Raw genomic sequence first — 7474 nt, forward strand, 5'->3', positions numbered from 1 at the left:
GATGGAGCAGAGCAGGAGGGGGAATCAGGACGGTCTCTGCAGCTGATGTGTGTGGTCCCCATTTTCTCGAGCCCAGAAGGCTCCAGGGACCTCTGTGCATTTGTAACTAGCTATGTCCCTGTATTTCCCTCATGTCCACCTGCTCGTATCCTGAACACCGTAGGCTCAAGTGGGTCCACCTTCCTCTCCTCAGGTCCACACCTCCAGTCACCCGGGTTCAACGGGCTCCCCTCAGGTTCAGTGCACCTCTCGCCTCAATTCCCGCTGGGCCCACACCTACTCTCACTATTAAATTAAGATTTATTTCTGTTACTGAATTTAATGTTTTTATTGACCATATTTTTATTGCTCTTTTGTTTTTCTTTATCATTTCCATTAGCTAGATTAAATTCGCATCTGCTGTTTTGAAAGTCATACTTCTCTTTTTATTCTTCTAGAATTTACCCCTGTGGTTTTTAAAGCATGTTAATATTCTCACCTATTCCAGAACAGGGACATCACCTTAGTGTGCCCTCATTTCTCTTTGGACATGCACTCTCCAACCCCATCCCACTTGGTAGCCAAGTAGATATGTCATATGGAATTTTAGTTCTTGATTCTTGACTTCATGTTTGCACTTTAAAAAGTTGTTTATTTTGATAATAGCCAAATTGGTCAGGTTATAAATCCACCCTTACTTCCTATGTATTTGTACCCTCCTCCTGGTCCCCTCCCCCTTTCCACTTGAATGTTTCCCCCAAGAGTGTTTTCAAAAAAGGTCTTTTTAGCTTTGGATGCCTGAAGATATCTTTGTTTTGTCCTCACATTTAAATTATAGTTTACTTGGATGTAGCATTCTAGGTTTAAATGGTTTCTTTAACACTTAGACTATTTCTTCATTATCTTCCTGGTTAGAAATGCTGCTGAGAATTCTGAAATTAACCTGAATCCTTTATAAGCACTCTTGTCTTTCTCTCTGAAACTTATAAAATTTGCTATTTTAAAATTGTGGTTATATTTCTTTGTATGTGTTCATGTGTGACATTCATTCATTTATTCATTCATTCTACTGACACTTTATCAGCCTTCAAACTAGGATTTTTTTTTTCCTTGCAGCCCCATGGCCCCACTGGCTCAAGCATAGACTATAGGGACTGGGGACAAATCCAGGTTATAGTCCCCTAGTCCAGTGATGGCGAACCTATGACACACGAACTCATTTTTTTAGTTGATTTTTCTTTGTTAAATGGCATTTAAATATCCTACATAATAAAAGCCTAATATGCAAATCGAATGAACAGCAGAACAACCAGTCACTATGACATGCATTCACCACCAGGGGGCAGACACTTAATGCAGGAGCTGCCCCTAGCCCAGGGTCCCAAACTGGTGGTGGCGGTTGGGGTGGGGCCGGCGAGCACCAAGCCAGCCAAGGTAGGTGCCAGCAGGGGTCCCTGAGCATCCTGCCAGTCGCCTGCAGATCGGCCCTGATATCCAGCCAGGCCTAGGGACCATACCCATGCACGAATTTCGTGAACCAGGCCTCTAGTATAAAATAAGTATCAAAAATATAAATCTTTGTTTTACTATGGTTGCAAATATCAAAAAATTTCTATATGTGACATGGAACCAGAGTTAAGTTAGGGTTTTTCAAAATGCTGACACGCCAAGCTCAAAAGGTTCGCCATCACTGATGTAGACTAATCCATTGCAAGGATACAATTCAGAGATTTTTTTAGTAAAAGTGTTCAGCAGGGCAACCATTACCATATTTCAGTTTTAGATATTTCCATTACCCCTAAAAGTTCCTCTGTCTATTTACAGTTCACCCTGCTTCCACCTCCAGCTCTAGGCAACCACTGATTTGAATTTCCTCTTTATAAACTTGCTTTTTCTAAACATTTAAGCATGTACTCTTTGATGACTAAATAATATTCCATTTTATGGATATCATTGGCTGCTTTTCATTTACCAAGCATAGAAAAGATTCTAGTTGCATTATCCTAATGTGCTTATTCCTCCGAAACTATCCTATTAAATACACTGATATATTTTGTAGTTATTTGTATTACTTACAAATTTAATCCCTTTTTGGTTCTCTTGTATTCTTCTGGCAAACAAACCTTCTTGTAGCACATCTGGGATACCCCAATTGTGTAGGTAAATTATAGCAATATAGAGCATAGCCAGCAGATGGAGACAGAGAACACCAAATATTCAGACTCAGGTGAACCTATGCTGTTTCTCAGCCTCAGGCCAGGCCAGAGAAAAATGAGGTTGGACTTGAAGAGAAACACCTGCAGGAGGACCCCTTCTCTTCTTCATTGGTCTCTGATTTTACTTTCTGGTTCCAAAGTAGGCAAAGCTCTCACACTGAAAGCCAAACGGTGACTTTGATTCTGAGCAAACTTGAGGTGGAGTGTTAAGGGAGAGGTGGCATTGAACTGGGGTTGGGGGACCTAGAGTCTCACCCTCCCTCCTCTCAGGCCTCAGTGTCTTCATCTGTATGAAGAGTGAGTTCAAGGCCACTAAGCCTTTACCTGGCTTCCACCACTTCCCAGCACTGGTGGCCTCTTTTTTTTGCCATTTGGAACATGCCTGGCCTGTTTTGGATCAGAACTGGCACAGCATCAGCAAGTTTATGGTTTTACAAGCCCTGGAACATGCTTGGCAAATAAATGACAAAGGCATTAGGAATACTGCATGGAAACAAAGGTGAGACTGTGGAATTGTACAAGGGAAGGAAAGATGCTGGCGATGAAACTCCTGTCCTTGAGTTTGAAACCAGCTGGGCAAGTGACCACAGCCTGTGGGAGACCCACAGGCGCTAGGAATACTGCATGGCACTTGCCCTCAGCGTGTGGTATGGTAGGCAGTTTGGGGGCTACATAGGCAAATCATTTTTAAAAATGTCTAATCAGAAAATGATTTTCAATTACCTTTCAATCTTTCTGATTCATTTAAGGAGTCTTGCTGTGCTGGAATTTGTGAATCTCACAACTTTGGTAATCTGTCCCTTCCTCCCTGACAACAGTCTCCCAGCCCCCCCTTTTTATTAAACAGAGAGAAAATAGGGTTTAACTCAGGAGCGTCACCTGTCTAGAATTGGATAATATTGATTTGCTTTACTGCATTTATTTTTTGTGGTTACTTTCCATTGATGAAAAGTGGTATTACTTTTTCCACTTAGAGTAGTTAAAACGTTACCTTAAAATATATGTACTTAAGTTTAAAAAACTGAGTTAGTTTCTACACAAATATTAAGTAATAGCGTATGTTCTACACAGATGTGACAACACAGAGCACATGGTTCCTGGGGTTTGGGAAGCACTGGTGGGTGGATTCCCCAACACAAACTGGCATTGTTCAGAGGGGGAGGTTTCTCTGGGCACCGCAATGGTGCCTGTAACGCTATTTACATCTACTGGTAACTCGGTTTCCAATCTTTTTTTTTTTCTTTTTAAAACAAATGCTTACCTTTTCCTGATCATGATTGTATAAAACTTGGAAATACAGAAAGACATATAGGACAAGAGGAGAAAATATAGAAAAATATACAGAATAGAAAGAAAAATCACTCATTGCTTCTCTACTAAGAAATAACCACTCCTAATACATTGGTAAATTTTTCTTCCTCAGTGCACCAACATAGCTATTATTATAATGTGTATTTTTTATTCTTTTTTTTAAAAATATATTTTATTGATTTTTTACAGAGAGGAAGGGAGAGAGAGATAGAGAGTTAGAAACATCGATGAGAGAGAAACATCGACCAGCTGCCTCCTGCACATCTCCTACTGGGGATGTGCCCGCAACCCAGGTACATGTCCTTGACCGGAATCCGAACCTGGGACCCTTCAGTTCGCAGGCCGACGCTCTATCCACTGAGCCAAACCCGGTTTCGGCGTGTATTTTTTATTCTTAAGCCCATTTTATTTCCTTAACATTACAGCCTAAGCATGTCCCCATATCACTGAAGGGGTCCTCCTGCAGGTGTTTCTGTTCAAGTCCAACCTCATTTTTCTCTCTCCTAATTGACACCTAGCTGGGGGCTTGCTTGGCTCAAGAAAGAATCACACACACACACACACAAATCACAGATCTGTGAACTTCAGGAGAAGGAGGGACTCATATGACTCATTCAACCAACGTCCAGGAGAGACTCTCCATCCGCCAGTGTACCTGGCACTGCCGCCTCATTTAATAGAAGACAAGACGTCCCAGAGAGGAAGTGTGACTCACTCAGGATGGCCCCGCTAGTAAGCAGCTGTGCTGGGACTTGGATACGAGTCTCTGGGTCCAAAGCCAGTGCTCATCTCAACAAAAAAAGTTTTAAAGATAAAATTCATTTTCAAACTTGGGCAAGCATCAATGGAGCCGTAATTAAAATTTATTTATTTAATCCATTCATTCAACAAATACTGATTGAGTGGGATATGCCCATATATATTGACAAGAGATGCATGGTATGACCGCCTGGTAGCATTAAAGAACTGCGTGAGGTCTGGGGCTTTGAATTTAAAATATTTTTTTTAGTGATTTCAGAGAGGAAGAGAGAGGGAGAGAGAGAGAGAGAAACATCAATGATGAGAGAGAATCATTGATCGGCTGCCTCCTGCACGACCCCTACTGGGGATTGAGCCCGCAACCCGGGCATGTGCCCTTGACCGGAATAGAACCTAGGACCTTTCAATCCACAGGCTAGTGTTGAGGTTTTGAATTTAAAGTGTGAGCCACCGGCATGGTTGTGCGTTTTTCTCGAACCTTATGCAGCTACACAGGGTCAGGCACCAAGTAAGTGGAAAGTTAGATCTAACCCGGTTGTGGTTTTGCCAAAGGAATATGATGAAGTGAAGAGGGAGAGTTGAGGGTATGCAAGAAAGTGATCAAGATGAGGAATCATAGGATTTAAAAGTGAATTTTATTTTAAAACTTTACAAAATGAATGTTGAAACCAGGCTGTGATGCCTGTTCAGGTTGGAATGATAATATTGTCATCTTTGTACCGAAGCTGTCTTAAGAGTGTTTGCCTGGGCTGGGTCAGCTTGTAGACGCAGGAGGTTCTCCTTGATTTACATTGCTGCTTGAGCCAGTGCTCGACCTGAGGGCCTCAGGACGTTCCTTCCTCCGGAAGGAGCCTTTTGAGACAAATCTCAGGGTCAGTCCAAAGCTCAGGAGCTGCAACTCAACTTGTAAAGCCCTTTTATAGCATTACTTGCATAAGTAAATAGTTGGCTTCCTATTTCAGGAAGGGACGTATTTGTTCTCAAGGCTGCCTTGTGTCCTGGGCACCCACTGGGGTCCTGGAAAGCAGCCACTCCTCTCCTGACATCGTTTTGAAATAGCCAGGGCGATTTGGACTCTTCAGCCACAAAATGCAAGAGTACACCGAATTCAGCTGAAATGTAAGCCGCACTGCTTCCCCTCTCAGTGTGGTCGTCTGTCCATCCCCTAACTTCTCATAGCACTTCCTGGGAATCTGGCCTCCTTGCCACTCATTGTAGGGGCCCATGCATGATACGCATTACGTGGTTTTCATTGATGTCAGCAGTGATAATGATTAAGTGCAAAGACCCCACCCCATTCACAGGTCTCCTTTTTTCCTGCAGAGCCCCATGTGAGTGAAAGTGTGAATGCCTTCCAGAATTTCTCCCAGAACTTGTACCTAGAGTTCAGGTGAAGTGAAAGGGTAGAAAGTAAATTCTTTTTTGTTGTTATTGTTAACCCTCACCCGAGGGTATTTTTCCATTGATTTTTAGAGAGTGGAAGGGAGGAGAGAGTCACACAGAGAGAAACATAGAGGTGAGAGAGAGACATCAATTGTTTGCCTCCCACATGAGCCCTGACCAGGGCCGGGGATCAAGCCTGCAACTGAGATACGTGCCAGTGACTGGAATCAAACGCAGGACCCTTCAGTCTGAGGGCCAACATTCTATCCACCGAGCCAAACTGGCTAGGAGGAAAGTAAGTCCTCCTGACATGAATCACACCACCACCCTTCCCGCACTTCAGATTTCGACCTCTACCCTACCTAGACGCGGCAGTCCTTGGAAAAACCCAGAACAGAAACTTCCCTGCCAAGTGAAGGTATAAGAAAAGCAGAAGTATATGCACATATTAAAAATGTATCAAGATGTACACTTCAAATGTGTACTCTTTACTGTAGGTAAATTACAATCCAATAGAAATTTTTAAAATAAAGCAAATTCTAGATTATGTTCTAACCAGCATAGGATCTAGGGGTGGGAGCCAGCAAGAATGCGCAGGTTACCCACGTTCAGATCCCAGTGTTCTTGGTTGCCTCTGACAAGAGGACATCAAAATAGTGATGAGTGATTGCCTATTGTTGTTTCCAAAAGAGAACAATACCAGGTAAGGCACCCCACCCCCTACTCTTGCCCTCACATTCTCAATCCCTACAAGAGATTTAAACAAGAAAAACCCAGGAAATTCCAAGTGTGAATACCTCCCCAGATAAGACAGACATGGAAGAAAACCAAACTTTTCAAAGTAAGCATTTTGATCTTCATGCAAACATGGAGTTAATCTCAGGACAGCTAAGCACAATTACACAGATGAATTCATTGTGTGAAATGGTCATTGAGCGTAGAGAATGTTAGTGCCAGTTCAGAGTCCAGGCTCTGCAGGGGTCATACCTGAATCTGCTGAGTTGAGCACATGGAAACCTCCGTGTGCATTCAGGCTTGACCATTGTTTTTTCATTTATTTCAGAGTTGCTCACTGGAGTGGCTTCAGGAAATGCAAATCGAATGTCTGTAGCGGTATTTAAAGACATGAAGGGTTTCGATGTGTGTTAAACTGAAAATATGAATAAATGTCTTTTGGGATGTATTTACATGTACTAATATTGTTATTAAGATAATGGTATAATTTTTATAATTCTTTGCCCTTCAAATCAGCTTCTATTCGTACAGAAAGAATACAAGCATTAGACTGGGGACCATGGCAACCAGGTTCTAGCTGCCATTCCATCTCAAATTCTCTGGGCGTCCTCGGTTACTTCCTTCTTTGACTCTGGGCCTCCACATTGTAAACTGAGGAGTTTGGACCACGTGGTCCAGCTCTCTAGTTCTGAGGCTGCAACTCAGTGGAGTTTGGAAACACCACTTCCCTTCCAGGATTTTATTGTAAGCAAATGGGAGATGTTTTTACCGTGTAAAATGCATAGGACTCTACAGTTGGTTTGACCTACCAAACCCACAAACTTAGGGCCACAGTTGGAGAGAACTCAAGTCTTTGTTTTAAATAGCTGTCCCTGTTCCAACCGAGAGAAATATTTAAACTCATCAAGTATCATTGGCCATGGTGAATGTGTGAAATGCAACACTATACAGAGAAATCTCTCCGTGTTTACAACCATAACATATTTGCACTGAAAGAGTCCTAAGCAAACATGCAGGCCCAGAGAGGTCAAGCAACTTGCCCAAGATCACACAGGCAGCAGGAGGGAATGGGGACCAACATGTAGGTCTCC

At 42.6% G+C, this 7474-nt stretch overlaps 1 long non-coding RNA gene across 1 annotated transcript; it reads left to right on the forward strand.

Moving 5' to 3' along the window:
- Positions 1 to 5826: 5826 nt before the first annotated feature.
- On the forward strand, positions 5827 to 6831 carry LOC111824511. The gene is made up of 2 exons (XR_002827605.1): positions 5827 to 6066; positions 6712 to 6831. It is a non-coding gene; the product is annotated as an uncharacterized LOC111824511 (long non-coding RNA).
- Positions 6832 to 7474: the final 643 nt, after the last annotated feature.

This window comes from Myotis lucifugus, unplaced genomic scaffold (genome assembly GCF_000147115.1).
Source record: "Myotis lucifugus unplaced genomic scaffold, Myoluc2.0 scaffold_1878, whole genome shotgun sequence".
NCBI classification, from domain to species: domain Eukaryota; kingdom Metazoa; phylum Chordata; class Mammalia; order Chiroptera; family Vespertilionidae; genus Myotis; species Myotis lucifugus.